This window comes from Tribolium castaneum, chromosome 11 (assembly GCF_031307605.1).
Source record: "Tribolium castaneum strain GA2 chromosome 11, icTriCast1.1, whole genome shotgun sequence".
In the NCBI taxonomy this organism is placed as follows: Eukaryota; Metazoa; Arthropoda; class Insecta; order Coleoptera; family Tenebrionidae; genus Tribolium; species Tribolium castaneum.
This window is the reverse complement of record NC_087404.1, coordinates 1494284-1506755: the sequence shown is the minus strand read 5'-3', so window position 1 is coordinate 1506755 and position 12472 is coordinate 1494284. Positions and strand designations below refer to the sequence as shown.

Here is a 12472-nt window from a genome sequence, read left to right as displayed (position 1 = left end):
AATACACCAAATGTGTATTAATATTGCCTAACTTGTACGAAGTACAACGTTCATTTAAGTGCATTAAGTATGGTGCTCTGTGTGATGAAATACGACGTTCATGTGACCATAAAGTAACAAACGAAGTACGGCGCTCACAAATGCAGCACTCAAAATTATTGTTTCATTGCACGACGTTTGCTTTGTTTCTGACTGCGACGAAATGCAGCGTTCATTTGACTTTGTACATAGTACAGACGAAGTACGACGTTTGCGAAGTACGGCACTCAAAATCGTGATTTTCTTGTACGACGTTTATTTGCACGTGCTGTCGACTGCGACGAAGTTAAGCGTTCATTTGACTTTGTACATAGTACAGACGAAGTACGACGTTTTCGAAGTACGGCACTCAAAATCGTGATTTTCTTGTACGACGTTTATTTGCACGTGCTGCCGACTGCGACGGAGTACAGCGTTCAATTGACTTTGTACATAGTACAGACGAAGTACGACGTTTGCGAAGTACGGCACTCAAAATCATGATTTTCTTGTAAGACGTTTATTTGCAGTTGCTTCCGACTGCGACGAAGTACAGCGTTCAATTGACTTTGTACATAGTACAGACGAAGTACGACGTTTGCGAAGTACGGCACTCAAAATCATGATTTTCTTGTAAGACGTTTATTTGCAGTTGCTTCCGACTGCGACGAAGTACAGCGTTCAATTGACTTTGTACATAGTACAGACGAAGTACGACGTTTGCGAAGTACGGCACTCAAAATCATGATTTTCTTGTAAGACGTTTATTTGCAGTTGCTTCCGACTGCGACGAAGTACAGCCTTCAATTGACTTTGTACATAGTACAGACGAAGTACGACGTTTGCGAAGTACGGCACTCAAAATCATGATTTTCTTGTACGACGTTTATTTGCACTTGCTGTCGACTGCGACGAAGTTTAGCGTTCATTTGGCTTTGTACATAGTACAAACGAAGTACGACGTTTGCGAAGTACGGCACTCAAAATCATGATTTTCTTGTACGACGTTTATTTGCACTTGCTGTCGACTGCGACGAAGTTTAGCGTTCATTTGACTTTGTACATAGTACAGACGAAGTACGACGTTAGCGAAGTACGGCACTCAAAATCGTGATTTTCTTGTACGACGTTTATTTGCACGCGCTGTCGACTGCGACGAGGTTTAGCGTTCACTTGACTTTGTACATAGTATAGACGAAGTACGACGTTTGCGAAGTACGGCACTCAAAATCGTGATTTTCTTGTACGACGTTTATTCGCACGTGCTGCCGACTGCGACGAAATGCAGCGTTCATAGTACAAACGAAGTACGACGTTCACAAAGTGATGAATTAAAACGTAAACAATAAATAATAATAATGCAACCCACAATACACTAATTGTGTATTAAAATTGCATAACCTACACGAAGTACGACGTTCAAGAACACTAAAGAATTTTATTTGTGTTGTATATAATGAAAAAACAGCAAATTTTTTTGCAAATTACGTATCTGTAAATAAATGTAAACATTTAGCAACTAATCAAAATTGTTTTTTTTGTCTAGATATTAAAGTAAAACATAAAAATACATTAAATTTATAAAATGCAACCCGCAGCACACTAGATGTGCATTAATATTGCATAACCTTCACGAAGTACGACGTCCAAAAATATTAATTTTTTTTTATATTGAGGTTAAAAGTGAGAAAACATAAATTAATAATAATGCAACCTGCAATACACTTAATATGTACTGATCTTGCATAACCTTCACGAAGTACTACGTTTAAATATAAATTAATATTATTGTGACCCGCAATACACTAAATTTGTATCAATATTGCATAACCTACACGAAGTACGACGTTCAAGAATATTAAAGAATTTTATTTGTGTTGTATATAATAAAAAAACAGCAAATTTTTTTGCAAATTACGTATCTGTAAATAAATGTAAACATTCAGCAACTAATCAAAAGTGTTTTTTTGCCTAGACATTAAAGTAAATCATAAGAATACATTAAATTTATAAAATGCAACCCGCAGCACAACAGATGTGCATCAATATTGCATAACTGTTACGAAGTACGACGTCCAAAAATATTAAATTTTTTTTTATATGAAGGTAAAAAGTGAGAAAACATAAATTAATAATAATGCAACCTGCAATACACTTAATGTGTACTGATGTTGCATAACCTTCACGAAGTACAACGTTCAAATATAAATTAATATTATTGCGACCCGCAATACACTAAATTTGTATCAATATTGCATAACTTACACGAAGTACGACGTTTGAAAATATTAAATGTTTTATTTGTAGTTTGCATATAATAAAAAAAAAAACAAATTTTTATGTAAATTACGTATCTATAAATAAACGTACACATTTAACAATTAAATAAACATAGTATTTTGGCCTAGATATTAAATTAAAACATAAAAATGCATAATATTTATTAAAATGCAACTTGCAATACACCAAATGTGTATTAATATTGCATAACCTTTACGAAGTACGACGTTCACGAAGTACGTCGTTTACGAAGTGCGACGTTTACGAAGTACGTCGTTTACGAAGTGCGACGTTCACGAAGTACGTCGTTTACGAAGTGCGACGTTCACGAAGTACGTCGTTTACGAAGTGCGACGTTCGCGAAGTACGACGTCTACACATTAGGGCACTCAAAATTATTGTTACGTTGTACGACATTCAGACGTTCCAACTGCGACTAACTACAGCATTCATTTGACTTTGCACATACGACGAACGAAGTACGACGTTTACGAAGTACGGCGCTTAAAATAATTTTGTTTTTATTAATTAATTATTTTTTTTAAAACAAACGTTTTTATAATTAAATTTTATAATGGTTTAAATATAAAATATGACTTTTTAATATTATCAATATTTAAAATATTTTCTCCCTTTTGTGTGTATGCCTTATAGTTATAGAGCTGTGCGCTTCGGTAGACGTCGCCTGTGGAGCTATGTCAGTGGAGCGGTGCGCACATCCAATACCGAGCGGCTGCCTCGATCGGTGTCGCGCTGGTATACATATGGTAGTGGTGTGTGTCGATGCGTTGAGTGAGGCGATATGAACGGTGTAACGGTTTAGTCGAAGTTTATCATAAATGACGACGACAAAACGACCGATTATGTATACGTTCTGCATTTGCTTCCAATTTATCGACGTTTATCGCACATTTCCGCTATCGAATTCGAATAGGGCTTTGCTTGCGAGATTGCTTTATTTTGTGATTTTGTGGCTCGCCCAGTTCCCCACAGCGAGATTGCGGATGCGGCAAAACGTATTCTCTTACGTTGGCGGTCCTTATGCAATCAAACTTTGTTGGACTAACAAATGTTTGTGATTTAAACAAACAAAAATAATAAATGCGTCAACTCTCTAATATCCGAGCGAGAATATTTATATAATATTCGTAACGTTTATGGATTCGAAAGAATTTCATAAATTCACGTCGCATTCAATCTTGCGAAGAGTGAAGAGAATGTTTGAACTTTTAAATCGGCAAAGGTAAAAAATAATATTATAAATATTATTATTATGCCTTTATTGACCGATATATGTGTTGTGGTGTTTAACGACTACGACGACGATGATGACGATACATTTATCTCTATATCGTACGAAGAAAAGAAGAAACAGCGTGGCGTTACTTTCTTATATGTTAGATTGTTTCGCACAAACGCGCATATTCTTCATCTTAGCTGCATCTAAGACTGGCTTACAAAACCGTAAGCCTAAGCGTTTATTTTTCAAACATCACTCACCATCGGTTAAGTAAAATGATGGTATGTATAAATGTGTATTTAGCCAGAAGATAGATGATAGAGAGAGAGAGAGAGAGAGAGAGAGAGAGGAGGAAGAGTAGAAGAAAGCCAGCAAATTTATTCGAACGACATACTTCGTTCTACGGACTTAGCACATAGCTCTCGCCTAGCACATAGCTCTCGCCTAGCACATAGCGCTCGCCTTGCACCATTCACTGCTTAATAACTACTGCATATAATAAAGTCACGATTGCTCATGTGGTAAAATAGTAATGACACAATCATTTAGTTTAAAGGTATGCAACCAACATTACACAAAACGCGCGCTAAAGTTGCCTAAAACCACGAAGTACTACGTATACTTTAATTGTAACGCAACTGGTTTCACAGTAAACGTGTATGAAAATTGCCTATATTCAAGAAGTACTACATTTGTTTAAATATTGTATTACTGTTACGAAGTACGACGTTTAAATATTATGAATTATTTTTAGTTGTATATAAAATCATAGCTATTTTTGTAAATTAATAATGCAACCCGCAATACACCAAATGTGTATTAATATTGCCTAACTTGTACGAAGTACAACGTTCATTTAAGTGCATTAAGTATGGTGCTCTGTGTGATGAAATACGACGTTCATGTGACCATAAAGTAACAAACGAAGTACGGCGCTCACAAATGCAGCACTCAAAATTATTGTTTCATTGCACGACGTTTGCTTTGTTTCTGACTGCGACGAAATGCAGCGTTCATTTGACTTTGTACATAGTACAGACGAAGTACGACGTTTGCGAAGTACGGCACTCAAAATCGTGATTTTCTTGTACGACGTTTATTTGCACGTGCTGTCGACTGCGACGAAGTTAAGCGTTCATTTGACTTTGTACATAGTACAGACGAAGTACGACGTTTTCGAAGTACGGCACTCAAAATCGTGATTTTCTTGTACGACGTTTATTTGCACGTGCTGCCGACTGCGACGGAGTACAGCGTTCAATTGACTTTGTACATAGTACAGACGAAGTACGACGTTTGCGAAGTACGGCACTCAAAATCATGATTTTCTTGTAAGACGTTTATTTGCAGTTGCTTCCGACTGCGACGAAGTACAGCGTTCAATTGACTTTGTACATAGTACAGACGAAGTACGACGTTTGCGAAGTACGGCACTCAAAATCATGATTTTCTTGTAAGACGTTTATTTGCAGTTGCTTCCGACTGCGACGAAGTACAGCGTTCAATTGACTTTGTACATAGTACAGACGAAGTACGACGTTTGCGAAGTACGGCACTCAAAATCATGATTTTCTTGTAAGACGTTTATTTGCAGTTGCTTCCGACTGCGACGAAGTACAGCCTTCAATTGACTTTGTACATAGTACAGACGAAGTACGACGTTTGCGAAGTACGGCACTCAAAATCATGATTTTCTTGTACGACGTTTATTTGCACTTGCTGTCGACTGCGACGAAGTTTAGCGTTCATTTGGCTTTGTACATAGTACAAACGAAGTACGACGTTTGCGAAGTACGGCACTCAAAATCATGATTTTCTTGTACGACGTTTATTTGCACTTGCTGTCGACTGCGACGAAGTTTAGCGTTCATTTGACTTTGTACATAGTACAGACGAAGTACGACGTTAGCGAAGTACGGCACTCAAAATCGTGATTTTCTTGTACGACGTTTATTTGCACGCGCTGTCGACTGCGACGAGGTTTAGCGTTCACTTGACTTTGTACATAGTATAGACGAAGTACGACGTTTGCGAAGTACGGCACTCAAAATCGTGATTTTCTTGTACGACGTTTATTCGCACGTGCTGCCGACTGCGACGAAATGCAGCGTTCATAGTACAAACGAAGTACGACGTTCACAAAGTGATGAATTAAAACGTAAACAATAAATAATAATAATGCAACCCACAATACACTAATTGTGTATTAAAATTGCATAACCTACACGAAGTACGACGTTCAAGAACACTAAAGAATTTTATTTGTGTTGTATATAATGAAAAAACAGCAAATTTTTTTGCAAATTACGTATCTGTAAATAAATGTAAACATTTAGCAACTAATCAAAATTGTTTTTTTTGTCTAGATATTAAAGTAAAACATAAAAATACATTAAATTTATAAAATGCAACCCGCAGCACACTAGATGTGCATTAATATTGCATAACCTTCACGAAGTACGACGTCCAAAAATATTAATTTTTTTTTATATTGAGGTTAAAAGTGAGAAAACATAAATTAATAATAATGCAACCTGCAATACACTTAATATGTACTGATCTTGCATAACCTTCACGAAGTACTACGTTTAAATATAAATTAATATTATTGTGACCCGCAATACACTAAATTTGTATCAATATTGCATAACCTACACGAAGTACGACGTTCAAGAATATTAAAGAATTTTATTTGTGTTGTATATAATAAAAAAACAGCAAATTTTTTTGCAAATTACGTATCTGTAAATAAATGTAAACATTCAGCAACTAATCAAAAGTGTTTTTTTGCCTAGACATTAAAGTAAATCATAAGAATACATTAAATTTATAAAATGCAACCCGCAGCACAACAGATGTGCATCAATATTGCATAACTGTTACGAAGTACGACGTCCAAAAATATTAAATTTTTTTTTATATGAAGGTAAAAAGTGAGAAAACATAAATTAATAATAATGCAACCTGCAATACACTTAATGTGTACTGATGTTGCATAACCTTCACGAAGTACAACGTTCAAATATAAATTAATATTATTGCGACCCGCAATACACTAAATTTGTATCAATATTGCATAACTTACACGAAGTACGACGTTTGAAAATATTAAATGTTTTATTTGTAGTTTGCATATAATAAAAAAAAAAACAAATTTTTATGTAAATTACGTATCTATAAATAAACGTACACATTTAACAATTAAATAAACATAGTATTTTGGCCTAGATATTAAATTAAAACATAAAAATGCATAATATTTATTAAAATGCAACTTGCAATACACCAAATGTGTATTAATATTGCATAACCTTTACGAAGTACGACGTTCACGAAGTACGTCGTTTACGAAGTGCGACGTTTACGAAGTACGTCGTTTACGAAGTGCGACGTTCACGAAGTACGTCGTTTACGAAGTGCGACGTTCACGAAGTACGTCGTTTACGAAGTGCGACGTTCGCGAAGTACGACGTCTACACATTAGGGCACTCAAAATTATTGTTACGTTGTACGACATTCAGACGTTCCAACTGCGACTAACTACAGCATTCATTTGACTTTGCACATACGACGAACGAAGTACGACGTTTACGAAGTACGGCGCTTAAAATAATTTTGTTTTTATTAATTAATTATTTTTTTTAAAACAAACGTTTTTATAATTAAATTTTATAATGGTTTAAATATAAAATATGACTTTTTAATATTATCAATATTTAAAATATTTTCTCCCTTTTGTGTGTATGCCTTATAGTTATAGAGCTGTGCGCTTCGGTAGACGTCGCCTGTGGAGCTATGTCAGTGGAGCGGTGCGCACATCCAATACCGAGCGGCTGCCTCGATCGGTGTCGCGCTGGTATACATATGGTAGTGGTGTGTGTCGATGCGTTGAGTGAGGCGATATGAACGGTGTAACGGTTTAGTCGAAGTTTATCATAAATGACGACGACAAAACGACCGATTATGTATACGTTCTGCATTTGCTTCCAATTTATCGACGTTTATCGCACATTTCCGCTATCGAATTCGAATAGGGCTTTGCTTGCGAGATTGCTTTATTTTGTGATTTTGTGGCTCGCCCAGTTCCCCACAGCGAGATTGCGGATGCGGCAAAACGTATTCTCTTACGTTGGCGGTCCTTATGCAATCAAACTTTGTTGGACTAACAAATGTTTGTGATTTAAACAAACAAAAATAATAAATGCGTCAACTCTCTAATATCCGAGCGAGAATATTTATATAATATTCGTAACGTTTATGGATTCGAAAGAATTTCATAAATTCACGTCGCATTCAATCTTGCGAAGAGTGAAGAGAATGTTTGAACTTTTAAATCGGCAAAGGTAAAAAATAATATTATAAATATTATTATTATGCCTTTATTGACCGATATATGTGTTGTGGTGTTTAACGACTACGACGACGATGATGACGATACATTTATCTCTATATCGTACGAAGAAAAGAAGAAACAGCGTGGCGTTACTTTCTTATATGTTAGATTGTTTCGCACAAACGCGCATATTCTTCATCTTTATAAACGATGATGATGAGTATTTTATTCTCTCGTCTGTCTCAAAAAACACAAAAACACAGTTCCCTGGTTGATCCTGCCAGTAGTCATATGCTTGTCTCAAAGATTAAGCCATGCATGTCTCAGTACAAGCCAAATTAAGGTGAAACCGCGAAAGGCTCATTAAATCAGTTATGGTTCCTTAGATCGTACCCACATTTACTTGGATAACTGTGGTAATTCTAGAGCTAATACATGCAAACAGAGCTCCGACCGGAGACGGAAGGAGCGCTTTTATTAGATCAAAACCAATCGGTGGCGGTTTCGCCGTCATCGTACAACTTGGTGAATCTGAATAACTTTACGCTGATCGCACGGTCTCGCACCGGCGACGCATCTTTCAAATGTCTGCCTTATCAACTGTCGATGGTAGGTTCTGCGCCTACCATGGTTGTAACGGGTAACGGGGAATCAGGGTTCGATTCCGGAGAGGGAGCCTGAGAAACGGCTACCACATCCAAGGAAGGCAGCAGGCGCGCAAATTACCCACTCCCGGCACGGGGAGGTAGTGACGAAAAATAACGATACGGGACTCATCCGAGGCCCCGTAATCGGAATGAGTACACTCTAAACCCTTTAACGAGGATCAATTGGAGGGCAAGTCTGGTGCCAGCAGCCGCGGTAATTCCAGCTCCAATAGCGTATATTAAAGTTGTTGCGGTTAAAAAGCTCGTAGTCGAATTTGTGTCCCGCGCCGCCGGTTCATCGTTCGCGGTGTTAACTGGCGTTTCGCGGGACGTCCTGCCGGTGGGCTTAGCTCGAGAGGGCGGCCCAACTCAATCCCGCCGCGGTGCTCTTCATTGAGTGTCGAGGTGGGCCGGCACGTTTACTTTGAACAAATTAGAGTGCTTAAAGCAGGCTAAAACTTCGCCTGAATACTGTGTGCATGGAATAATGGAATAGGACCTCGGTTCTATTTTGTTGGTTTTCGGAACCCCGAGGTAATGATTAATAGGAACGGATGGGGGCATTCGTATTGCGACGTTAGAGGTGAAATTCTTGGATCGTCGCAAGACGGACAGAAGCGAAAGCATTTGCCAAAAACGCTTTCATTGATCAAGAACGAAAGTTAGAGGTTCGAAGGCGATCAGATACCGCCCTAGTTCTAACCATAAACGATGCCAGCTAGCGATCCGCCGACGTTCCTCCGATGACTCGGCGGGCAGCTTCCGGGAAACCAAAGCTTTTGGGTTCCGGGGGAAGTATGGTTGCAAAGCTGAAACTTAAAGGAATTGACGGAAGGGCACCACCAGGAGTGGAGCCTGCGGCTTAATTTGACTCAACACGGGAAACCTCACCAGGCCCGGACACCGGAAGGATTGACAGATTGAGAGCTCTTTCTTGATTCGGTGGGTGGTGGTGCATGGCCGTTCTTAGTTGGTGGAGCGATTTGTCTGGTTAATTCCGATAACGAACGAGACTCTAGCCTGCTAAATAGGCGTATTTCGACATCCCAAATGCCGGCTGGAGCCGGGTTCGCCCGGTCTCTATGTGCGGTTTTTACTGTCGGCGTACAAACAATTCTTCTTAGAGGGACAGGCGGCTTCTAGCCGCACGAGATTGAGCAATAACAGGTCTGTGATGCCCTTAGATGTTCTGGGCCGCACGCGCGCTACACTGAAGGAATCAGCGTGTCCTCCCTGACCGAGCGGTCCGGGTAACCCGCTGAACCTCCTTCGTGCTAGGGATTGGGGCTTGCAATTGTTCCCCATGAACGAGGAATTCCCAGTAAGCGCGAGTCATAAGCTCGCGTTGATTACGTCCCTGCCCTTTGTACACACCGCCCGTCGCTACTACCGATTGAATGATTTAGTGAGGTCTTCGGACCGGTGCGCGGTGGCGTTTCGACGTTGCCGATGTTGCTGGGAAGATGACCAAACTTGATCATTTAGAGGAAGTAAAAGTCGTAACAAGGTTTCCGTAGGTGAACCTGCGGAAGGATCATTAACGTGTAAATGTTGTTGTTTAGTTGTCACACATACACACACATTTTGTCTGTGCTGATCAACAAAAAACACACATACATACACTATTCGTATGATGATCAATTCTCATACAAAATTCTTTATTATGCGTCGAACGGAAAAGCAACAACGGGTCGTCTTGCATTAAGCGGATCTGTTGTTACGTTTTTCGATTTATTTTATAAATCGATTGTAAACGTGCCGTAAACGACGTTTTCAAAGAATTTTTTCGAACATTAACACGAATCAATATTGTCGAAAGATGGTTATGTGCTAATGTTTTATTATTGCTTTCGCAGTGCCGGTCTTAGCGTATTTCCATCATCGTATTCGCTTCGAAAAAAAGTACTAATACACAGTGGTGGTGTATAATTAATGTGCAAGAGATGTTGTTGTTGTTGTAGTATTTGTATATGGTTGGAGTTATTTATAATAACAAACAAGAATGAATGAATGAATAATAATGGTGTCTGCCAATACGATCGTACTTTATGTACACGACTAAAACTTTATACATACAAACCATAATAATAAATAAACTCGAAACAACCAACAACAAAATTAATACGCTACTGTACATACAAATACACATTTATACATACCATCATTTTACTTAACCGATGGTGAGTGATGTTTGAAAAATAAACGCTTAGGCTTACGGTTTTGTAAGCCAGTCTTTGCGTATTTTCTTCATCGTATTCGCTTCGGAAAAAAGAAAATAAAGATGGTGTATAATTAATGTGTAAAAGAGATGTTGTAGTTGTAATTTAATTTGTAAATGGTTGGAGTTTATTAATAAATAAAAGGGGCTGTCTATTCGTCTGTACTTTATGTACAAGACTAAAACTTTATACATACAAACCATAATAATAAATAAACTCGAAACAACCAACAACAAAATTAATACGCTACTGTACATACAAATACACATTTATACATACCATCATTTTACTTAACCGATGGTGAGTGATGTTTGAAAAATAAACGCTTAGGCTTACGGTTTTGTAAGCCAGTCTTTGCGTATTTTCTTCATCGTATTCGCTTCGGAAAAAAGAAAATAAAGATGGTGTATAATTAATGTGTAAAAGAGATGTTGTAGTTGTAATTTAATTTGTAAATGGTTGGAGTTTATTAATAAATAAAAGGGGCTGTCTATTCGTCTGTACTTTATGTACAAGACTACAAAAACGTTTTATAACAATAAAAAGCTCGAAACAACCAATAACAAAATATACTACTACTATACTACTATACATACAAACGCACATTTATAAATACATAAAATCAATTTACTTTATCGATAGTGAGTGATGTTTGGAAAAAAACGCTTAGGCTTACGGTTTTCGGGTACCTGGGTTCCGCATGCGTCGAAGTAATAATTTACTTTAACGACGCGACGAACCGTAGGAATCTAAATAAAAAAGTTTATTAACTTTTTTAGATTCTGTGGGTTTTAAATGATATACGCCCGACTGACGAAGGAACGTTTTGCACTGCCTGTGCTTTTCTTTTGATTCGTTTTTATGTCGACGGACGTTCTTAGAATGCCCACCAAACGACGTATCACACAAAACACCCTACAATTGTATTGTTTGGTAAATATTGTTGTGATTAAGTTTGTAGCTGTGGCGTTTGTTTGAAGAAAACGTCTGGTTTTTCGACATATTTTCTATTTAATAAATATACATAATGCTTATCGCAAAAGGAGCAGAGTTTTATAGACAAAGTTGATAGAGAAAAAAAACCTAATAGATATATATACGTATTTATAAAACGTTAATATCATCGGGTTATTCTTTATGTAAACTTAAACTATAACTGCATACTCTTTTCGATAAGTAGAAACAAATGCCACTTTAATTAAATAAAATATTATAAAATATAACGCCGAACGTTTCTTTCGATTGGTCCGTTTCTCACATATACATCACAATTGTAATAACCTTAAGTAGTTATTTTTGTTGTTGTGTGATGATGAAACGATTTCGATGTGGAACGGTGCGTTATGTAATAATATTTTAAATTTGTTTGAAAAGATTACCCTGAACGGTGGATCACTTGGCTCGTGGGTCGATGAAGAACGCAGCTAATTGCGCGTCAACTTGTGAACTGCAGGACACATGAACATCGACATTTCGAACGCACATTGCGGTCCTCGGATATACTGTTCCCGGACCACTCCTGGCTGAGGGTCGTGTCAATTTCAAAGACTGCTCGGTTTTTGTCTTAAACACAGCGCACAATGTTGTGTAGACAATTACGTCGGAGCGTGTTGGGTGCAAATATGACGCGTTACTATAATTGTTAATTGATTGTCGGTTGTCATAATAAAATATTATGCAACGTAGACAACAATAAAAACAATATAAAAAATAACGCGGCATCCTAAAACGCAAT

At 37.6% G+C, this 12472-nt stretch overlaps 1 protein-coding gene and 2 non-coding genes across 3 annotated transcripts in view; 2 read left to right on the top strand and 1 right to left on the bottom strand.

Moving 5' to 3' along the window:
- Window positions 1-12472, bottom strand: part of LOC103312347 (B-cell lymphoma 3 protein) — a 467353-nt gene that overhangs the window by 158743 nt on the left and 296138 nt on the right. The gene's annotated exons all lie outside the window — the stretch shown is intronic.
- LOC135267398 (small subunit ribosomal RNA) lies at window positions 8136-10058 on the top strand. Its single transcript, XR_010335818.1, has one exon. It is a non-coding gene; the product is annotated as a small subunit ribosomal RNA (ribosomal RNA).
- On the top strand, window positions 12114-12270 carry LOC135267387 (5.8S ribosomal RNA). Its single transcript, XR_010335807.1, has one exon. It is a non-coding gene; the product is annotated as a 5.8S ribosomal RNA (ribosomal RNA).